The sequence below is a fragment of the Petaurus breviceps genome, unplaced genomic scaffold, assembly GCF_028583685.1.
Source record: "Petaurus breviceps papuanus isolate PSGF00001 unplaced genomic scaffold, PetGlider_PUasm1.0 38, whole genome shotgun sequence".
NCBI classification, from domain to species: domain Eukaryota; kingdom Metazoa; phylum Chordata; class Mammalia; order Diprotodontia; family Petauridae; genus Petaurus; species Petaurus breviceps.
In genome coordinates this window covers 100,409,928-100,434,762 of record NW_027186304.1, presented here as the reverse complement: position 1 = coordinate 100,434,762, position 24,835 = coordinate 100,409,928, and the positions used below count along the sequence as shown (strand labels likewise).

At 35.0% G+C, this 24,835-nt stretch overlaps 1 protein-coding gene across 1 annotated transcript in view; it reads right to left on the bottom strand.

The window, feature by feature from the left end:
• RALYL (RALY RNA binding protein like) overlaps positions 1-24,175 on the bottom strand; it is an 823,485-nt gene extending 799,310 nt beyond the window's left edge. Inside the window, exons 1-2 of the mRNA XM_069100197.1 lie at positions 22,724-24,175; positions 21,869-21,959 (exon numbers count right to left, since the gene is read on the bottom strand). The gene's annotated coding sequence lies outside the window, so the exon portion shown is untranslated. The remainder of the gene's footprint in view (positions 1-21,868; positions 21,960-22,723) is intronic.
• Between the last annotated feature and the right edge of the window lie 660 nt (positions 24,176-24,835).

Below are 24,835 nucleotides of genomic sequence, written 5' to 3'. Positions count from 1 at the left end.
CTCCACTCAGTAGCCCAAGAAGGAATAGAGGAAGTGGGCAGTGGGAATAATTTAAGTCTGAGGTTTGCAAGGAATGAGTAGCAACAGGATTATGAGGCAAGAGATTCAGGACTAGAGCATAATGTGGAATTCAGTTGCTTAACTCTAGTGTTAAGTTCTGGAAGGCAGGAAATAAAATCAAAGCAGGGATTGTTGTTGATTGAACATTGTTATTGAAGAATACCCGTGGCATCATGATGATAGGGTCAGGGTTGTATGTTTGGCTTTGGCTGATCAGTCCACTTTGAGTCTGGAAGGCACTACCACAGACTGGACACAAGTAGTCCATTAGAACATTTAGGGTAGTGATGGCTCTGGATTTGCATGGCTCATGCTTCCTTTGTGTTTCTACAATTCTGCTTTGCTCATGGATTACAGTGCCTTCTTTGATTTGGGCATACCATGTTGGCTGGTCCTGTGTCAGCATTTTCCATGTCTCAGTCAATACTAAAGTTCTTAAGACACCTTGAGAGCGTCCTTATACCACCCTCTGACCACCATGTGAGTGCTTGCTTTGTGTGAGTTTTCTGTGAAATAGTCTTTTGGGTAAGTGTACATTTGGTATTCAAACTATGTGGCCAGTCCATTGGAATTGCTCCCCCTGCTATAGAGTTTGAATGCTTGATGTTTGAGCTCTAGACCTCTATGTTCAGTGCCTTATCTTGTCATGTAATCTTCAGGATCTTCTTGAGACAATTCAAGTGGAAATGGTTCAGTTTTTTTGGCATGGTACTGATAGACTATCCAGGTTTCATCAGTGAAGTCAACATAACAGTTCTGCAGACCTTCACTTTGGTATATGGACTCTTCTCTCCCACACTTTCTTTCAAAGCTTCCCAAGAACCAAACTAGCTCTGGAAATGTATAGATCCACCTTATCATTTATGTGGACAACCATGAAGTATACTGACAACATAAGTGAACGTATTTACACCATTCAAAATGTCTCCATTTACTGTGACTAATGGTACCATGTATGGATGGTGTAGTGCTGGATGGTAGAGGACCTCTGTTTTCTTGGTGTTGATGATCAGGCCAAAATCAGGCAGCAGGGAATCAGTCCATACTCTGCTGCATCTCTGTGTTAGAAGCTGCATTAAGTGCACAATCACCTACAAGGAAAAAGTCATGTACCAATATCCACTCCAGTTTGGTGTTAGCTTTGTAGCCTTTTCAAGTCAAATAGTTTACCATCATCAGTGCAGCAGCTGATCTTGATGCCTCTTTCTACCTCATTGAAGGTATCTGCCAAGATCATAGAAAACATAATAAAGTACTAAAAAGTGGAGGAATTGGAGGTCAAGATGAAGGCAAAAAAATTGATTTTGGAAGAGTGAGATATAAAGAAAGGTGGAACTGATTGTTAAATAGTTAAATAGTGGAATGTCAATTTTTAATAAAAAAAGTAAGACACCTGAGATATAGGGAGTGACCAACCCTAGCTATGGCTGAAATGGAAAGAGAAGGTAGGAGGTAATGGAATTTGAGGACACTAAAAGGACTATTTGGGGGCTCTTTGAAGGAGCATCAACATGGATGCATGCAATAAAGGTAGGAGTTGGAAAGGAGAAGAAGATAAGGATGCAGGTGCTGAATGGCTGGAGAAAAGAGAAAGAATGTTAAGGTATAGTGAGGGAGGGGGCAGGGGATGGTGTTAGGTAGACAACAAGCTACTGTGACCTATATAGAGCAAAAAATATTAATCAAAGTAACTTCAAAGAAGGGAAGGATAGGTTTTGTGGGACATTACTCTCTCCTTGTCCTCTTCTTACCTCTAGGACTTTTCTATGAAATCTCCTTCACTAGCTCATCATTCACAGCATGCCTCCTTTAACTGTTGTTATAACCAATGATTAGGATCTCCTGGGCTATCTTCTCTTCTGTACACATTCTCAGTGATTTCTTCATTTTCCATGGGTATAATTATCATCTCTTTGCAGCAGACTTACAGACGTCTAATCCAAGTCTCTCTTCTGAGCTTCAATTTCATATCACCAATGGCCTTCTGGGAATTTCAAATTGGAAATCCCAGACACATCTCAAATTCATCATGTTAAAAAGCAAAAAAAAATCATTATCTCTCCTCCACCACCTAAAATTTTTTCAGAAATAAAAAATAATTCATCTGAACAACTTCATGGGAAAATTTGTGTCCTAAGTGTGAAACTCATGTTTAGTCAGGTTGACAGTAAAACATTATTAAATATGTTTAATGATAATACTAAGGAAGAAAACTAAGATCTCAAGGCACTACATAGCCCCTCAATTTTCTATGTTATAGGAGGGCAAAATAGGATTTCTATCCTTTTTTTGGTTTACTCTAATAACATGTATTATTTTGATATTTTTCTCTCTATGCACATAGCATGTTGGTAACAATAATAATAAGTTCACATTTATATAACACTTTAGAATTTACAAAGTTCTTCACACATATAATCTTATTTCATCCTCACAACAACTCTGTGAGGAAGGTGCTATTATTAATCCCATTTTACAGATAAAGAAACAGAGGCCTAGAGAGGTTAAGTAACTTGTCCAGGATCAAATATCTAGTCAGTAATCTGAGGAAAGATTTAACCCTAGGCCTTCCTGACCCTAAGCCTCATATTCTATCTACTATACCACATAGCATATTTTCATTTTATCTTATTGAGCCAGTAGTCAAAAACATTTTCTCTTTTTCTTAAACTATTTTTATATTGAGTTTGAAGATATGTTTAACTATTTAGAAATTCCTAGCATAATATCAGCAAGTATGTATTATATTCTAAATATAATTTTAAGGCAATTTTGAGGTCAAGATATAAATGGCCAAAAAGTGAGGAACTTCAAAGTTATAGTTCCCTGAGTACCCATTGACCAGCATTTTGTTGCATATGTAGGACTTGCTATTGCAGCATATGGTGTTAACCTATTTTATGTTTAATGCATGTAATTTCTGTAATATGGTCATATTATGGTTGCAGTGGGAGACATAATTTTGAATTTTCTTACTATTATGTGATTAAAATATCAACTTCAACACTATAACAATTACAGTGCTACAATTCAGATTTAGTGAACATTTTTTCTTGAAAAAGGAAAAGAATAATTTTAGGAGGAAATGCACTTGTTTAAAACTTTGCTTTCTTTTAAATAATTAAAATTCCAGTCTAATAGAATGTAATAAGCAACAATGTGTGAGCAATTCATTAGAACAAATAATTTTTCTGTCTGTCTCTCCCTCTCACTTCCTTTGCATTTCTAGAATAATACTAAATTTAACTTGCTTACAAATTTCTTTTTTTTTAACAAGAACTAAGATTCTTCAACAAGTTACAAGTTATTCTTTCCACTGTCTACTCATTATATATTCAAACCAACATTCTAGAACTTCCACATTTGTTCAGCGCCTTCAATTTTCCCCTTGAAGTATAATGCTGAATGAAAAGGAAATAAGAAATAATCTCCATAAACCTAAAGTCAGACTGGAGAGAGTAAATTCATGTGTACTAGGAGTGGGCAAGGCAAAGCAGTAAGCATTTCTTAAACACTTACTATGTGTCAGGCACTATACTAACCCTACAGATACAAACACAGGAAAAAGAGAGCCTATCCTCAAGGAGCTTATAGAAGGGAAGGAGAGAGAATATGTGTATCACCAAGCCTTAGCACAGTGCCGTGTACTTAGTAGGCACTGAGTAAATTACTGATGAATTGCATGGTTATGAATATTTAATCGATTTTGCCTCTGAGCCAGGTCATGCATAGCTCTCTTGAAGTACTGTGATCCCAACCCTTGATTTGACCATACTATTAGTTAATTTAATTTTCTTGAGAAGTGTAATAAGATCATAAAAGTCTCAAGTCAAAATAAAATTTAGATAAAATAAATTATATGCATATCTTGCCTAATGTACCTCTTACAAGACTGGTGGGGAAGGGTCATGGAATCAAACACCAAAAAGCTTTCCTTAAGAATATAACTGCAATGTCACAAACAAAATAGTACATACTCTCTCCTAGGGATTAAATTTTTTTTTTTAAAGTTAAGATCCTTTTATATTTCCTTTCTCTAAAAAAATCTTAAAATATGGTGATAAAATAAGTACCCAAGTAATTTTAGACAGAATATTTGTACCATAACATATTGAAAAATGCATGGGAGATGCTCAGATAAGGGAAGAGTTACATTTGATTGAAATTTCAAATGAAATTTCATGAGGTAGGTAGTATTTAAAATAGGCCTTGATGGATTGGTAAAATTACTAAATGTACTGAATAAGTGGAGAGGCATTTCAGGTATAGGACAAATCATAAGCACAGAAGCAGAAGACAGAAAGTTTGGGTACATTTGAGAGGAATTTACGGTGCAAGTATGGTTATTTGGTCTGAATATAAAGTATCCATACGGAAATAGTGGTAGATAAGTTCAGAAAGATAGGAGGAGGCTAGGTAATATATTTTTGGCCATTATGGCAGTGATATGCTTTCATAAAACACTAAAGTATTTAAAAGTTTGACTGAATCAATATGTAATTAACTTATCATACTATCTACACAGATGGTAAAATGAGAAACAATTTGGGATTTGGTAAAAACACGTTTGAGTAAGATTATATGAGGAAGTAAGTCACTTGTTGGCAAGAACTTAGATGGTTATTTCTGCAAGGCACTAACTGAAATCTTAATCGTCCTTATGGATTAATGCACTTTTCTAAATCCCTATCTTATCAGCAAACAATTTTGACACTGAAGAGACTCTAGTTACTAAATGGCAATATAGGCAGGTATGTGAGAAAGAATGTGAAAATAATGCATGTTTAAATGCACTAAGTATCAAATATAATTAACTCAATTGTTTATATTAAGAAGGAACAAGGAACAACAAAAAAAGAACCTTTCAAAGAAGTCCAAACTATATTTCAAAGCAAATAATTAAACAAAGTTGTAAAGTCCTACTTTAGAACAAGTTTGGAATTTCTAGCCTGCCTATTTTGTTCAGTGGCAAGCTTTTCACTTGAGATTAAGATTGCAAGATCATCTCTCATCTATTAGTAAAACCAATCACCTTCACCTTCTTGGAGGCCACTGTTTTCTCATCTGTAAAAGGAGGATATCAGACTAAGTAAATAATTCTAAAGTTCCTTTATAGCTCTAAACTTTCTGAGTTTATGAGTTGCTCACTTTCACTCAGTATGCTACTTCAGTTTTTATTGGTGAACTGGATTTGAACGTATAGAAGAAAATACAGTTCCTGTTAGGCTTCAAGTACTTAAGTAAGCTGAGGAAATTATATTGAATTTATTCATTAGGGCTGAAAGGGTCCTTAAAAATTATGGAGTTTAACCTCCTCATTTTGAAGTTGGTGAACTTGAAGCTAGAGAAATTAAGTGTTTCACCTACAGTAACAAAAGAACAAAACTTTTATTTGCATGGGTATGCTCAAGGTAATTAATAATAGATTGTACTATTTTGTTGTAAAAATAAAGAACAATATGTGAAAATTGAATTTAAAATAATAAAATATTAAATCTACATTTAAACTCTCATATTATATATAAATTTGTTTCTCAAAACCCTGCTTCTCTTATACCTATATACTATGTGAATTTGGGCAATTCACTTAACCTCTCTGGGTCTCAGTTCCTTCCTGCATAGAATGAGGATTTGGGTTAGACTGGATTAGAAGTAAGGTTCCTTCTAGTTCTATGTCTATGATCCCTATGATCCTTTAAAAATCATAAATCCAATTCAACAACAATATATTAAGCTCTTATTGTATGCTAAGCACTATGTTAGGTGTTGGGAAATATAAGATCAAAAACAGTCTTTGCCCTCAAGAAGCTGGTGAGAAGCATGGAGAGAAACATGTATACAAATTCTCTGCTCCTTCCCCCATCCTCTTCCCAGCTGCTTTTCTTCCTCTTCCTCTCCTCCTTCTCCTTCTCCCTCTCCTCCATGCCCCCTCCACTCTATGTATACATATATATCATTTCATTGGAAACCAAGGCTGGGGAACAGCTAACTATTGAATTCTTCCTGATTTTGAAGAGTTTGTTTTACAATCTGTGATAGCTACATTATTTTAGCAAAACTAAACAAAACTCAAAAACCTCCTCCCTACACATAACATTCCATTGTTTATATAGATGCATTAATATTTTCATTGATGCACCAAATAATATTGACCTGAAAATTTAAACACATCTTGCAAAATTGCCGAAATTGTTCCTCAAGAATAGCACATGTCCTGAATAGTTTTATTATTTCCTTTGACAAAATGCAATCTTTTTTCTCTCATTTTTTAACAAAATGAATTTCAGCAGATCTCCATTTAGAGGTTTAATAAAAATTGAAAGCTAAAAGTAAACCTTTCATATTGGGCTAAAAGGAGTCACCATAGTTAAGCTTTTTGTATATAGAATAGGATCCTGAGCAAGAAAAAAGATGGATTGGGAACTTTAAAAAATATCCCATTGTCTACTGCTTTTTTTGAAAAAATCATTGTTTTTGTCATGGTCTCTGCCTTCATTTTATTCTGTCTTTTCCCCTCTTTTTTTCATAGCTACAGTTATATTAAGGAATCTTAAAGATCACCTAGTTTTTAAACCTCATATTACAGATGAAGAGACTAAAGGAATTGAAAGGTTTTCCAGTGGAGACCTAAGACCTTGATTCAAATTTAAGCCCTGACACTTTCTGTGATCTTAGAAAAGTTACTTGACCTTTCTGAGCCTCGATTTCCTAATCTGTATAATGAGGGGGCTGGGTTTAATGAGAGATAGTATCCAGAAAAGGGTATTTTTTTTTAAATTGAAGGCAAAGCATTTTCAAATTTTCAGTTAAAAATCAAGAAATATATGCATATTCCTACTCAGATTTTTTCAAAGGTCAGTAATGCACTCAGAATTGTCTTAATGCAATTTGCTGTGGTGATAGTGTATTTTTGTAGCTAAAGCACAGGTATTTTTTAATTCATTTTATTGTCTTTAAAATTATCACATTTGTTCCCAACAAAATTTTCTCTAAAAATGTTGGTATTAATCATAATTAATTCAATTAATCACAAGATCTATACACTCCGAAAATGCAAAGTAGCATGCTAAGAATTTATTTTCATAAATAATATTTCTGTTATTACTATATTAACATTGCATTTTGGAAATAGAAATTATATATGCAGAAAATTACATCTGATAATTTCCTGTGAAGTTGTTAAATAAGTTCTTATAGATGACTTATGAATGATCTTTCCAAAAGTTACAGGTGCCTGCCAAAATGAAAAGACCACTCTGGACATTTGATCTTTGGTCTTCTTTGGGGCTCAATGACATACTTAAGTTGAAAAGGAATACACTAATCTACTCTGCTCTGTCTAACAGTCTCTCCACTCTTTAGCATCTTGTGGAGTGTTGGAATGATAGCAGCACTACTGAGGAGCCAAAGGAAAGTGAATTATATTTGCAATTCCCTTTTGGAACTGTAACTCTACAAGTAATCTAATCAAGACTATGATAATGGCTCATTGAAAACAGTTCTTCTTGTAGGAACAGTTGGAATTATGTAAGGAAACCCACAAAAATGGCTTACTGTCCACACTTATGTGTTTAGAGTTACAAATGACTAATCTAGGGACTATTTTCATATTTGGCACAACTTTTAAAATTATTTATTTGTTCATTTATTGATTATTTCCATAATAGGTCTGATTCTAATATTCTAACAAATACTATGTATTTTCAGATAATAATAATAATCGCTAATAATGATAATATAATAATGACTGGCACTTATAAAATGTCTACTCCGTGCAACATGCTTTACAAATGTGATCTAATTTGATATTTACAATAATCCTGGCAGATAGGTGCTATTGTTGTCCTCATTTTACAGTTGAGGAAACTGAGGCAAATAGAGGTTAACTCTCCTGCTCAAATGGATAGAGGACTATTTACAATAATTGTTTAGGTATCAGACCTAAAGTAGGCAAAGTGGTCACTCATGTGAAAGCCCATGTTGAAATGCGTTTGGTTTCTTTTTGAACAATAATATTAAGCACAAAACATGTCTAAACTTCATTTAAGAACAATCACATCTTTAGGATGACTAATTGCAAAACATTTCCCTCAATAACGAAATGAATTGATCTGTTAAGTGGGTTTGTTTAAGCTTAACAATTTAATATTGCTAGAACTCTATTAAACAATTTTAGTTGTGAGTAAAGTGGTAGTAACAACAAAAAAAAAAAGATCAATATGCTTAACTACTTAGTCAGAAATAAGGTTATATAAAAAAGATGAAGAGGATTTTAAAAAATGTACTATTATAATAAACCTAATAATTTTACCAGATTTTAAATAAGGAAGTAAAAAAGTTTTGTTTAGATATTATTTAAGGTTCTAATTACACCTACCCTGTACCATTCTTCCTTCCCTAATCTCAGTAAAATAAAAGTCTTGATATACAGAAGAATGAAATTTCAGATTCAGGAAGGCATTTAGTGATCTTTTAGTCTCAATTATATCTGAATAGAGACCTCTAATGTCCATCAATGGTCATCTAACGTCTTAAAGAGCTCCAGTAGTAGGCAAACTCACTACCTTGATAGGCTTCCAGGTAAATTTGGTACAGCTCTTTATTTTATTGGGCAACCATCGCTATCAATTTCAGCTTTTTACATTTGAAACATTGCATCAATACATCAAAATCTTTTGGTATCTCAGTGTTGCCATCCAACCAGTTAGCTATTACTTTCAAGTTCATCTCATCTGCAAATTGGATAAACGTATCATCAATGACTTTATTCAGTTTACTGATTAAAAAAGTGACTAGGTAGTGAATAGAGCACTGGCCCTGGAAGTCGGGAGGACCTGATTTCAAATCCGACCTCAAACACTTAACACTTACTAGCTGCGTAACCTTGGGCAAAGTCACTTAATCCCAACTGCCCTCCAAAAACCAAAAAAAAAAAAAAATTACAAACACAGAACCAAGAACAGGGGGCCAGAAGAACTCTACCAGGGACCTAACTCCTAGATGTCACTGATCCATTAATGGTAATACTTATGATCTGCTCATTTAAATATTTCTTATTCCATATAACTATGTATCATCCAACCTACACTTCTCTAACTTGTCCATAAGGACAGAATGAGAGACTGTATTAAATTCCTTTCTGATATCCATGTACGGAAAGTTTTCTTTATTGCTCCAATATACTAACTCTGTTAAATTTTATCTGCTATGACCTGTTCTTGATCACTTTGAACTTTGCTGCATCATAGTAATCATCACTTACCTAAGTGTTCACAAAACTTCCCTTTAAGTGCTTCTAGAATTTTGAGATGCGTCAAAGTCAGTTGCAGTGCTATTATTTTAAGAATTCATGTTATTTCCTATTTTTACAAATTCTTCTATTTTTCCATTTTTCAACTTGACACAACCTTTCTTTCCACAAATTCCAAATATAAACAATGCTTTATAATCAGATCAAAAGTTTCTTTCAATATTCTAGCTGATATGAGCCGGATGCCCTAAATTCATTAAAGATTGCTGATTGCTCTCTAGCCATCCCCTCACTTATGTTTCAGGTACCTGTTTACCATTTCTTTTTGTTCTATACTCCCTAGTCCAGGGGTGGGGAACCTGCAGCTTCACATATGGCCTTCTAGGTCCTTGGTTGCAGCCTTTTGACTGAATCCAAGTTTGACAAGACAAATATTATGGGTATTTGTTCTGTGAAGTTTGAAATTCTGTCAAAGGGCCACACTTGAGGACTAGTGACCTAGTGGGTCAAATGTGGCTTTGAGGCCACAGGTTCCCCACCCTGAGACCTCATCTAAAGATCATTTGTTGGGGTGGCTAGGTGATGAAGTGAATAGAGCACCAACCCTGGAGTCAGGAGGACCTGAGTTCAAATCCGGCCTCTGACACAACACAAAAACTAACCGTGTGACCTTGGGCAAGTCACTTAACTCCAACTGCCCTCCAAAAAAGAAAAAAAATTATAAGGATAATTTGTTTGGATAAACACAACATAAAATAAAAATTGAGAAACTTTGCCTCCTTTTCATCATTTATTACACTCATCACATACACACTGAATAGCAGTTCCTATTCCTTCTTGGTTCTTTTTCTTGTTTCCAACATAGGTTTTTAAAGAGCCTCACTTTTTGTTGTTATTAGCTTTCATAGTTAGCCTAAATTCACTCTGAGCTTTAGCATACTTGGCATTTTTCTTATAAGAATTTACAACTTGTTTTGTATTCATTTTGTTACTTAACTTTGTGTCTATCTTCACTTCACGTCTTTTAAAAACCTGAGCAGAACAATAAATTCATTTTTCAATTTCAATAGTATTCTTTAGAGAGTTGCACTTTTTTCTTCCTCATCAGAATGTATTGTGTTTATCATCAGAACTTCTTTCTTGAGAACATCCTATCATTTTTTGAGGCTACTTGCCCCCAAAGAATTATAATCTACATGTTTCTACATATCTTTTTTTCTTATCAGTGGAACCTATTCTACAAAAAAAAATCTATAATGTATATCAAATCATCATCACTAATCATCTCCTTATTGATCAAGAAATCAAAGATAATAAAGTCACTTCCTCCCAGAGTTCACCATTCAGCAACTAGTTCTTCTATTCTGCACATCTAGGACTAAAATAGTAGTTCCCCTCAGCTGTTTCTCCACTTTTTGAAGTATCAATTTATCATCAAGCAACTTATGACTGTATTACCTACTTTACTTTTAGCAGAAATAGTCCAATTGATGTCTGCCTAGTTGAAATTCCCCATTACTACTACACTAGTCTTCCCTTTAATACAAACATCTGTAACTAAGCCATTTATTTCCCCCTTCTTAGTTGGTTTGTACTATATTCCTTCCACAATATCCCTTTACTTTTTCATTCAATTTAGCCATGCCCAAATCACTTCCATCATTCATGTGTACACACTTCAATAGCTAGACAATACTATTCCATCATCCCTTTGAATTCAATACACTTTTCTAACAGTCACTTCCCACCAAATCTTAGTATGAGATTAAATTTACCTCCTTAAATTAAGATCCCTACTTTACTTTATCAGCATGTATCTGTGTATATGAAACATAAGTCTCAGATAACTCAAGTGTTGTTGTTATCCATCTTCCTGAATATTATCCCCTTAAACTATTAAATTCTTTATTGCCATCATTCCTTTGTCATATTTGTTACTGCCTATGGTTTCTGCATTAGCAGACTTGTGTGGGTTGTTTCCTCCCTCCTACTCTATTTTCATTTTAATCTCCTACTAATCAGATGGAGAAGCAATGTAGCACAGTGAATAAAGAACCAGTCACAGAACCAAGATGACATGACTTCAGTTAACACTTCTTAAACATGTAAACTCTGTGACCCTGGACAAGGCCTTTAGCTTCTCAAGGTACTAGGCAATGTTACAGAGAAGTTGCTCACTTATATTAGTAGAGGTAATTTCCTTATTCAGGAGTTCCCTATACCAAAAATAACTATACCTGTCCCTATTAATCAAATATGCAAATTTCCAGGCAAATAAGTACATGTTCCAAAGAAACACTGAGATCCTAAGATCAATATTGTAGTTGTATAAGTGTATCCAAGTGCTGTCCCTGTCTATTGAATCAAAGTTTAATATTTGTATTCATGCCTTAAGTTGTTCCTAACTGTTTATTCAAGCTAAACAACTAAAACATTAATAGTAATCGGTAATGGAAAAAAAAACTGAGCCTACATGCTCCTTGTGTTTTGCAAAGTCCTGTCCTAAAATTTTTTGAGCATGTTGGCAGTTTTGAAGGATGTCCAACAAGCTCATCATTCTGTAATTTGGGAGTAATAAATAGTTTTTCTTTTTTGGTGATGAGGTAATTCACAATGTGCATCCTCAGGGAACCATCATGGTAGAATTAATTTAGGGAAATACTTCTTCAATAACTGGGGCTAACCACTCAGGGCAAATTCTGAACAACTCTGGTATTAAAGTTATCTTCTCCAAGGGCTTATTTCAGTTGTATGCAATTAATCAAATATTTTAAAATAGATAGAGCTACTGGCTCCCTGGAAGAAGGGAAGAAGAAGCTGCAAGAATATAACTAGAATCTACAAAATGCTGTATATTTGAGTGAATTAACTTGAATAGTTATCAATGGTTATTTGGGTTTCTATACTCTCTACTGCATAAGTAATACTGATCTATCCTCAGTATGATCCCTCATAGCAGAAACCAAAGCTTCCAATTAGGAAATATTGTCATTTGGGGTTTTATTTGCTTGTTTTAGAAGAGAGCTTGCTTGTTATAAATGTTTTAATTGTTCAACAGGTGTGGAGAGGAAGAATGGGAAAGCAAGTTTAAAAAGTGCTTATAAAATGTTTTAAGTTCTATAATATCATTGTCTTTAGAAAAATAAACTGAAGATATACTCATGCCATATTTCATTCCCAAAATCTCACCATTCCAATTATATGAATAGTTATACTGAGGATGAAAATAACTTTAAAGAGGAAATTAACCCTTTTTTCAAATTATGTTCATCCCTAGAGAGGAGACAAGCAATAAAGGGTTAATATATAAAAAGCCAATAACAAGGGAGATTTCTTTATAATTCCTGACATACATTTTACAGGTGTAAAATAAACTATACATGAAAGAATAAAATATATAGAGGGGTGGAAAATGTTGCATATTTGTAACATTTACATCTACAGGAGCCCTGAATGGTGTAAAATATAATGATTTTGTGGGATTTTACCAGTTTCCATATAAATCAAACTTAAGGAGAACTCATATACCATTTTATTTTTTATTTCTCTAGTGTACCTGAAAGGTAACACTATGTATATTGTAGCTTTATCCCTTTCCAAGAACATATTCTCTATTGGTGGCAGTTTTATTTTACCTAAACTTTGTCTCCTTCCAAGACACTAGATCAACAACCTAGCTCAATTTCTTTTATGAGTAATTAATAAATGAATGAGAGAAGGAAAATTGGAATCCTCACATAAACTGGAACTCATGATACTGTTTCCAGGATTCCTCTAACCGAAATCACCATTAACACTACAGAATACGATAGCTGTTATGACAACAACAAATGTGAGAGTGAGTTTACATATTTGTTGCTCAATTTATTTCCATAATTTATGGTTGCACAAATAGTTTTTAAAAATAATAAAGTATTCCCTCCACTCCTTAAATGCCTCATCTTTCCACTCAGTCCATTTACAAAAGGATACTCTGTGTGTGTGTATGTGTGTGAAAATGAATTATATATCTTGATTCTAGAATTGACACATTGCTTTGCACTGACTTCCGTTATGTTCTATTTTTCCTCCCTGGCTAAACCCATACACTCTCCCATATAACTTCAATTTTAAAATTACAACTTTAAAATTCTGCCAAAGAAAAGGCAAGCCAAGTATATGCACAGGATAAAATGTTGCATTTGAACAGCCACAGTACTCTGTAATCCTCCATGGAATTGAGTGAATACACATTAAAATGCCACAAAGAAAAAAAAAATCAAAACATGTCTCATTTTACTATGAGCTCAAACAACACATTCATTTCACACGTGTCACAATGGACATTGTTATACAGGACCATTACTCGAAGTGGCAGTATACCATTCAAGGAGCTAAACCACTTAATGCCATGGAAAGAACTAATCTATACCGGGCAGTCACCAATGCTGACCATTTTCAATCCATCAGTAATTGTATCCCAATGTGGTTTACACAGTATGAATTAGTTTTTTACATTCTCAACTACATCTAGATTTTCCAACTTCAAGTTCAGTTCTATGTTCTTGAAATGTTTTTAATAATATTTCCTTGCATTCTCATGATATAATTGGGTATAATTAATTGTAGGTTTCATAGTGTAATGGCTAGCTAGCTGGATCTAATGTCAAGAATAAATGGATTTGAGCCCGTCCCAAACACATGCTCCTATTGTGCCACTCCCCACTCCCCTTGAAAATCTCTAAAATTATAAATTATAGTCAGTGATTGATATACATCCCTCGAGTAAGTTCTCACTAAGAATTCCCTACACTGATCAAATCTCAAGTTCAGACCAATATAATATGTATATAAACATAAAATAGTAAATATACACACACATGCACTTGTGTATATGTAAACAATAATATGTTTGTATTTGGAAATATAAATATTTCCAAACTCATATTTAATTTCTTTTTCTTTAAAGCAATTGGGGTTAAGTAACTTGCTCAAGGTTACACGGCCAGTTATTTCTGGGTGTGGTGCTGAGTATCTGAGCCCAGGATTCGATCTCCAGGTCTTCTCAACACTGGAGCCGGTGCTCTTACTCGCTGTGCTACCTGGCCGCCCCATCAAACTCATATTTAATTAAACTTTTCTGGAAACATTTTATATACTCTGATAAAGGCACACAAGTCCTATAACAAATTATTTATTCCATTTGCTAAATATTTTCCATTTTGTACATAGGCACACACATTTTATATTACACTTTAATCCACATAATCATCCATATAAATATTTAGGATTACAGAACTACTTCACTTTTTCTATGAACCCACAAGGGAGTTCATTTCATAGAGAAAGTAATCATCATTATGACAAAAATAATATGAGGATCATCACTGTAACTGCTTATTTGCAACTGATACCATCATGATACCAGGCCTGATACCATCATGACCAAAGGTGAGTAAAATGTTCTTTGGTCATTCTCCTCTTTAAAGCATTCCCTAAATTAAATATTTTCACTTTTCCCACTTACATTTTGTTATTCTATAAAGCAGCAGCCTTAAGAAGTTAACAAAGTTAATAATGTGTGATTCTGTTAAAGGACAAACTATTGAAAATGAGCTTGAATAACTTCACACTTCAGGTACACATAAAAAAGCACGCTGAAGTTTTGAAGCAATGTAAATGTTGGCAGACAGGAGCAACACCCACATTTATAAACACCTTATGCAGTGAAAGAGTTGTATCTTATTTTTTTCCTATGCAGAAGGTAGAGTCCCAACTCCTGAAAGGCAAGCACTTCCTTTATTTTATCCACAGTGCCTAGCAAAGTACTAGATATGTGGTAAACACTTGATGATTGATTTGTTTCTAAACTCCAGATAGTTCCACTATGGAATTATATTTATAATTTTATGCCCCCCCCCACTTTGGAGGCAATTGGGGTTAAGTGATTTGCCAAAGGCCATATAGCTAGCAAGTACCTGAGGCTGGGTTTGTATTCAGTTCCTCCTCACTACAGTGTCAGTGTTCTGTCCACTGTGCTACCTAGCCACCCCACTATAATTTTAGGGGAACTTAGAGTTCATATAGTTAATGAAATAAAGGAAAGGAAACAACAGGGAAGGGAAGGACAGGGAAGGGAAGGGCAGGGGAGGGAAGGGCAAGGGAGAGGAGGGGAGAGGATGGCAGGAGAGGGCAGGGGAAGGGAGGGGAGGGGAGGGGAAGGAAAAGCCCCAGAGAAAATAAGTAACTTGCCTCTTTCACAAAACTGGTTAGGGGCAAAATGGAAGCCAGATACCTATCCCATGGCTTCAGTCACTACAATCCAGCGATCTGTGCCTCTTGAAGATCTTTAGACCTGAGAAGACTATCAGAGGTCCTACCAATAACACCTGATCATACCAAAGGGAACTGATGTGCTCTATGGTTCCTTTATTTCTCCTTAAGAGGTCCATTAATGTTCATGCTCTTTCAATCATTCACAAATTAGGATCACATTTTACTTTTTTTTTTAATCAATACAAAAGCATATCCACAAAAACAGATATTTTAAATTATGCAATAAGTACAAGCATAAGGGAGCCCATCTTCCATATAGGTACTATATCAGTACCTATATGAAAGATGAACTCCCTATATTATATGTACTTATGTAAAATAGTACCTGTATGGAAGATGGACTCCTTTATGTTTACATGGGACATTTTAAATATTAACTGTTTCCACCATTTTTAAATATTTCTTCAGTCTTTGCTAAATTTAAATTCTTTTCAATGAGAAAGGATTTTTTGGATTTTTCAGTCTTAGTACCAAAGTTCAAATTGACGCTGAAATTTCTTGCTTTTTACTGTTTACTTTATGTTCACTAAAACACATATAAACAGTTTTCCCAAATCCCAAGTGATTGCTATTGATAAAATTTAGAAAAAGCAACATAATTGAGATATACAATGCATTTCAACATATTGCATTATGCTTAAGCTACCAAGCAAGATAAATGCACACCTCCCTCTTTCTTATTTATATAACTCTGAGGTGCACATGAAGGATAAGTATTTATTCTGAATATTGACTATGGCACAATCCTTTTTTCTATATAGAGATGTCCCAGGAATTCATTTCTTGGATCACTTTCCTGAATGACAAATTATCCATATCACATAATAGTGGAAATTATGCTTTTAAGACAATTCACTACCTGCCCAGAAATGGTAGAATTTAAAATCACAATATGTGGCCTTCAAACTTCCGTATGATAATAACCAAATCATAATAAAATTACCAAAATTTTGGTTTTACCTTAAATTACCACAGTTTTGCAAAAATTTCAATTTCCTAAAGTTAGAAAACTATTTATTCCACCTCACATTTACTATATGATCCTGGTCAAGGAAGTTAACCATTCTTCGAGCTTCAGTTTCATAGTAATATGTAGAGTGGACCAGGTGTGCCCAGGTGTGCAAGAATACTTCGAGATGAGTATCACCAACAGCTTTTCCTTTTCCCCCCAGCTAAATAAGTAGATAGACAGATAGATATGTGCATGTTTGTATATATGTTTGCATGTTTTAATACATACATAGATACATTCTACATCCATCCATCCATCCATCCATCCATCCATCCATCCATCTTATCCCTCAATGGAGAATGGCACTGTCCAACTCCTGGGATGAGGGTTCATCTGGTACAAGTTTTATAAACAATCATGGTCAATTTCCTCATTTACAAAACAAGAATAAGAATAGTGCTGATAATGGAATGTAAAGTACTTGATAAACCTTAAAGCCATATACAATGTTAGCCATTGCAAATATTTAGATGTATTATTGTTCTTCTCATTACCATTATTATTTCTAAGGTTTAAAATAAAAGGACAGACAAAACACAAAAGCTTTTGTCAGGGTACTAATGAAAGTCAGTTGAAATTGCAAATAGATAATATATGTATATATCAATTTTATTACTTATTTCTAACATTTATATTGGTTTTCTCCCCAAAGACATTTATTAGAATAATCTTTTAGGAATTATTTAAAAATTTAAAAATAATGGTATGCTAACTTTAGGAACCTTAAAATTATTTTACTAATGTGTTTTGTTTTACTTAATAGGGGCAAATTTTAGTATGACAAATTAATCGTCCATCTGCTTTCAAATCTGAAAACTAATTTAAAATACCACTTTGCCTTTTATAATTTTTTAATAATGATTAAATGAATCAAAGAATTTGATTTTGAATAGATTTATGGAATAAGAAATTAACCAAATTAACCAAAATTCAAATTTCTGCACTTTTGAAATAACTGGTCCCAGATTAAATATGCCCCCATCAAAAAAGTTTTTAAAATGAAAATTTAAAAATAAAAAATTAAAGCCATACTATAAAGTCTCATGTTAAAACTCAGCAAAAACAAGGAGAAAAAGTCAATTAATAATGCTACAATCATTAAATTATTAAAAAGATATCAGAAAAAGTAATAGCACAAATTTTACAAGTAAAGACATAACTTGCATTTCTTTTGTTGGCAAGGATGTCCAGATTCAATAAAAGGTTTCAAGAATGAATAAGTAAAGAAAAAATGAATTACCAAGTAATCAAATACTACTTCCAATATTTTATTATGGAAACAATTATAAATACACATTTCTTTTCCCTTCTAATTCTTCTGTGATGATTTCTATACAATGATTAATATGCAAGTTTATTTGATATGCTGCCTAATTAGGTGCTTTCATAGTCACTAAACAAACAAAATATGACCATCCTTTTCTCCAATTTTTCCTTTTCAATTTTTAATTTATGAAATAAAACAAATATTTCCATAATATAGTAGAATAAAAAGATGACTGCACATGAAACTTTAAATCTATTTTTGAAAACTTGCTAGTCCTTTTAAATATATAATAATGTTATTATAGAACTTTTTTGTTTTCCCCTTTTTCTCCCCTCCCCCTAGCGATGGCTATAATCAGATACAAATATGTATATGTGTGTATATATATATATGTAAACATTTTTCTATATACTTCTATGTATCAATTTTTTCTCTGGATGATTTTCTATAATCTTTCAAGTAGACAATTTTCAAGAAAATGGACTTTGGTACTGATGGTGCTTGATTTCATAGTAAGCTCTTGGAGTACTGATTATAGAAAAATTGCTAAATTGCTAATTTTGCCTAATAAATTATTACTTAAATAGTATTAAATCAATAGTAAAATTTTAACTTTCAGATTTACAGTAACTTTAATTCTAGTCTATAGGATTTAGAATTCTTATAAAATTAATCTACTTTAAGGTAGGTATATTTTCCATTCACCTCATATAAAACTATCTTAATTGAAGGATTTAATTATCTTAATGCAGTAGCTCTTTCTACCACTAGTCTTCTGTGGATAAATGAAATGACAGCCTTCTTAAAGGGCAAGATATTTCCTAAAGCTCCAAATACATAAAATTCCCAGATATATGTATATGTTTGTGTGTACATCTCCTTATTAAAGTTTAAAACTTTTTCTTCTTCCTAAGAGAAGATACTAGGTGAAATAGTCTGAACAGCAACTTTTAAACTGTGAACAGGTAATGAATAAAAAATCAATATTTCTAAATATGGCATTTCAGACTCTGATGTGAAAATAAAAAAGAATATATTAAAAATGTTTTATGTTCTCCCCAATAATGAGAGGGGGTGATTAATTCATAAAATACTTTAAGAAAAGGAGGGAATAGTTTAATATCTTTTCATAATGTAACCTCTAACAGGGAATATCTCTTTATGTGATTCCCCCAGAACCTGAAGAAAATTTAAAAAACAAAATACTTTTCTGGTATATTTCAAGGATCTTAATATTTGTAATTACAACACACTGAAAAACAGTACAGGGTGTTAAAGCTATCCTCAGTCTTTTTGCTATCATTGAGATACAGTGAAAAATATCAAAGACATCATTAGTATTTATCAACCTTGTCACTGTCCTCAACAATGGCCATTTTATAATTTATTATGTTAAAATAGCTCTTTCCCTGTTAGAAAATACATAGAAATTTAGTGATTTGATCAAAATGGGATAATTTTGCTAAATGGATAAATACTTCTACTAGTAACCAGTAGGTGGTGCTAATTCAAGTGTTTCAGTTTACAAGATCAAAAGACCAGAAAACTCATAAAATAGATGAAAATATCAATACTGCATAATTTACTAAATAGAAAAGGAAATTTTGAAAAACTTCCAGTCTGTAGAAAGAAATATTTAAAATGAAAACTGTTCTAACGGTGGGGTAGACACATATATAATGAGACCATAATAAATATAACATGACTAAAGAGTCTCAAGATGAACAGTCTTAAATTTTATAGCCACACACACTCCTTTGGCCATACATGCATAGAGTAAAATCATTCCTATTCACTTCTTTATAGTTGCAGTCTCACTTGGAAACATTAGAATTGCTGGTGTTTTATTGCAACCTTGGGATAAACTATTCCTCTTGGGGGATACTCAATTTTAATAACTTCTAGCATTCAGAACAAGAATGAGATGTCTTGAAACCCATTCATACTAAAAATAGGTATTATCAGATATAGCCACATTATCCACCCCCCTTTAAAATATAACAAAATGTGAATTAAAAAGCATTATCTCAGAAAATAGATAAGTAACTAATAAAAATAAAACAGTTGAGAGACTGATCCATTATCTTTTATACCTTCAATTATTTGGACCTTACAAAACAATGCATTTTAATAACAAATTCTCAATATGTATATTAAACCCATATATGTATGCATGTATATACAGAAGATGAAAACAATAAGGTTGAATTGATAAAGTTTACCATGAGCCCTTTTATGCTTATGTACCTCAGTACATTACAGTATGGCAATCCAAGTCATAAAATATCTTCCTTATGTAAATGCAAAAGGACTATTTTTAAATGAGAACTAAGCTGAATTTTTAAAATGCCTGACTTATATTGGTTATATTTTTTTCTAAAATTTAACACGTAAGTGTATTTGGATTAATAGCTTTTAGAATATTCTAAAATGTTTTAAACATCTGTAGAAAATAATGGGGTGGTTGCATCTATGAAGTCTTTACTATTAAAATTGTAAAAAGTATGTACAGTATTTTAAAATTCCACGGATTACAGACAAAATATAACACCATTACTTTAGTAAATCATTAAGCTTTATCTTCTGAAAGCACAGCTGCATGTCAAGTTAATCTACAGTATAGGTATACCAGAAGAAAATCTAACCTGAGGAATTAAAATCTGTGATTCTACTGATTGTATGTATATAAGCTTCAATTTAACCAGAAGCATGATTCCAAACTGCAGAATCTGTACCGGAACTTTTTAGTTAAGAAAAAAAAAAAGTAAATGTTCACTTATACACAGAAAAAAAAATGCACCAGGCATCTGAATTTCCATAAAACTAACTCCTTAGTTTAAAAAATATAGAATATATCTTCTTTCCCTCAATTCCTTTAAGATAAAGGGCTCCCTAGCAGAGATTCTAAGTTTTAAGTGGAGAGAAGGCTTTTATGGCTTACTGATAAATCTCTTAAAAGTGACATTAGGTTATATAGGAGACGTTAAGCAATATCATCATAAGAAAGCACAAACCTCATAGAAAATACCCAACACACAAGAGACTTCAACTTTTATAAAATCCTGAAATACATCACCATCTAAACAAACTCTCAGGAGAAAGCTTTCCATACCACATTCTCCTGAGGGTGGAAAAAATCTAAATGCTGTCTCTTTAAATGAAGGACTATCTTGGAACTGTTCAGCAGTTAAGTATCATTAATGCAAAGTAACAGATTCTTCCTCAATATTGAACTCTAGGTGACCGACATGGAAAGTAACTACTTCCCCATCCCCTGGCAGACAGTAGCATTAATAATCATCAAAACAAAAAAAAAACAAGAAAAAAAATTGAAACCAAGCACTAGTAGAGGCCAAAGCATCGTGAGGAAGACCTATTGCGTTGTTTACCCAATGCAAAAAAAGGAGAAGCAGGAGTTATGGGGGTTGGGGAGAGGAGAGCATCCTTAAGGTTCTGGAAAATGTCTCATGCTTCAGGTCCCCGTGTGTGGCAAAAAGCCAGCCTCTCTTTGAAAGACTGCTGCTGCCTCTCTCTCTCTCTCTCCATTTCTAGTATTCCCCAAATGGGCCATCCCTGCGCAGCCCTACGTCTGATTTCTTATCCACAGCCCGAATTCTTTTTTGCTCTCAAAGTGTCCCTAAACAGAACTTACATCGCCAGCTTGGCAATCCTCTTTTTCCAACCAGCCCTCTACAGTAGCACAGAAACCACACGCAGTCTAGACGACCTGGGCTCAATGGAAGGAGGGGAAGGGATTGTATTTTGCGCACATCCAAAACGATCCAGAGGCAGCAGAATTTAGTTTTGCCTCCACTGGCTTGCAGACAAGGTCTTTCTCAAAAGCTTGTTTAGTCTACACTTGCATGTGCGTGGAAACACACATACATACACACACACACATTTCTTTCCCTTGACTAGTATTGTCATTACAAATAGTGGAAACGCCTACAAGGAGATGAAGTACCTGCACTGGGAGATGCTCAGTTGTTCACTTCATCTTCCGTTGACAAGGAAACCAAACCGCACTTCATTTTTTTTTCCAGAAAAACCTTCCACTGCCATCATTTGAAAATTTATGGGGGGGGGGGGGGGGGGAAGAGGAAGGAGGGATTAAATAGAATAGGGATAATCTATCTAAAATTTATCTGGTTTGTTTTTTTTTTTAATAAAAAAGTCAAATGTGCAAAAGTCATAGTTAATTTAAAGGGGGGAAAAAGTATTTTGCTTAAAAAATGATCCCAGTAACCGGCTGCAAGAAAAGTTTCACATTATAAAAGGGCATAAAAAACGGAAGGGGGGAAAAACGGTTTGTTGTCATTGACTTCAAAAAGGAAACAAAAATAAAATTAACGTCTTGTGCTCAGTGGCTTGCACCAGTATTGCAAGACCACAAACTCTTGTAAACACTGCCGTAAAATGCATTCGCAAATCCCACCTATACAAAAATAACATCGGAAAAATAGTCTGCAAAAAGAGTTAGAAACACGCTTTTCTTTTTAACATGGAAAAAATAGGCATCATACTTCACATCGCTTTTCCATAAAACCAGTTGCATATTTTGCTGGACTTGGGAGTCTCTCCCAGCGGCACAGTGGCCACGGACTCCCAGACACAGCGCCTTGTCTACAGTACCATCGCATGCTATAAAAACTTGTATTCAGGAAAAGGCTCAAATCCATGCTCCTCCAGGTTTCCCAATTTAAACAATAATCAAAGAGGTGGAAAAAAAAAAAAAGAAGAAAAAACCAAAAAAACAAAACCAAAAAAAAAGGACAAAAAAAAAAAGAGAGGACAAGAATGCCACTGAGAAGGTACTCACCGAGCGGGAGTAAAATGTTGGAATAAAAATGAGATTTAGTATAAAATACAGTATGGCGGTGGAAGAAGGAATGAAGCGCTTTTTTTTCCTCTCAGTCTCTGCCTCAGGCACTGACACGTGACTCGGAGCCAGGCTGACTCGCAGGCAGGCGGGGAAGGAGCAAGGCAGCGAAGGGGGGAAGCCCCACCGATCCCAACTCACTCGCACGGCGGCGGCAGCGGCGGCAGCGGCGAGGAGACTGGCGCCGGGAGCCCCGGGAGCGGCGGCGGCCGCGGCAGTAACAGCAGCAGCAGCAGCAGCAGCAGCAGCGGGGGCAGCTCGCGCGAGCCACAGCCACGGCAGCCTCTGCTGTGTAGCCCAGACGAGCAGGTGCCCCTCACGCTGATGCCGAGCACACACACACACACACACACATACACACGCACACACGCACACGCACAAGACAGTCAGGGCGCCGGGGAGAGGGAGAAGGAAGAGAGAGAGGAGAGAGGGAGCAGAGAGGAGCTGAGCCGAGCCAGGAGAAGAGGCACACGCAGCAGCTGCTGATGCTACCACCGCTCTGTATGTGTGCGCATCTGTGTGTGTGTGTGTGTGTGTGTGTGTGTGTGTGTGTGTGTGATTGGGGTTGGATAAAGAGGGAGAGGAGGTGCCACAACTTGCTGCTCACCTCAAACTTGGTAGTGTTTATTTATTTATTTATTTTTCTTCCCCAGGGTTGGGGAGAGAAGTTCCCACTTTCTCAAACCCCTCCCTTGCCTAAGTTTGAGTTTTAACTGTATCATTAATTCCCTACTCTTCTGCCCCCAACCCTTACCCCGACTTGCCCCATCTACCTCCCCATCTCCGTTCCTCCGGAGGAAGCTTCCTTACCCGAATGGATCCTGATTTGTTTTTTTCACTAGTCCCCAGCCTTGTGTTTTCCCCTCCCGGGCACGCAGGGATGGAGACACGTCCAGGGCGATGCTTTGGCGGTTGTGTGGTCAGCCGGGGGGCCCAAAATATTGATTGAAACCAGTACAGACCGCTTTCCTCCCTGGGACAATAGTGGGGAGAGATGCTTTCAGTTTGCAAGAAAAAATAAAACGTCTTGCAGAAAATCCATTGCATTAAATGCCTGGGTTTATTTTGCGGATTGTTGGTGATAGATAGGGTGGAGGTTTTTGTTTTGGTTTGTTTGGGAGAAGGAGGTGGGAGTGGTTGGGTTGGAAGTGGTTGTTTTGATGTCTTGATATTGTTATAGGGTTAAGTTCTCTATATAGTCCTCGTTCCCGACTCTTCCTGGGGTGTTTAGCTGCGGTTTAAAGTGGAGGGAGAGCTCCAGTCAAACAAGTGATCCCATTGTGCGTAATGCTGGAAGGTAGGGAGTACTTGGCATTGAAGGAAGGGAAGCTACGGGTTGGAGCTCAGGTAGTAAAAACAGTTCAGCTGGAAGGTTCGGTAAGAGCTGGATCCCACCACCAGGCTGCGTAGCTGACTGCCTGCAGCGGTTTAGGGTCCAGATTTCGTAGCGGTTTACTTTGTTTTCAATTGATAACCGGCGAGAATATGCAATCAGCCAATCGTTGACAGCTTGGAGATTTTCTATTTGCTGCTTGTTCAGGAGTAGCATCCTGGGCTGAAAGCACAACTCTTTTTGCACAGTATTATAAGTACACCTGGACCGTCTCATGTAGCTTGGGGTGGGGTTGGGAGGAATCATTGGAATGAACATATGTATTTGAGAATGAAGGAATCGAAATATTGGACTTCACAAATCACTCTTCCAAGACCTCAGTTCCTGATCTTTACCCTAATGATACAAATGGAGATGTTCATGATAGAATGGATAGTGTAATGAAAGCTCAGTACACAATTACAAAGAGCTTCAAAAGCAAATACTATATGCCTCTGATGGTCTGGTCAGGATTCATTGACCAAATAAAGTATTAATTCACAATTTAAATAAAACGGATTAAAATTATTAAAAGATCACTAAATATTTATTAAATGGTTGCCAACTCTTCCTATGCTGATTCCCACCTTAGAATTAAGAATTGCAGCTTGAGATCATGACTGAAGGGGAATTAAATGCATCAAGGGTTTTTAGTGACTTTATAACAACTGTTGGTACAG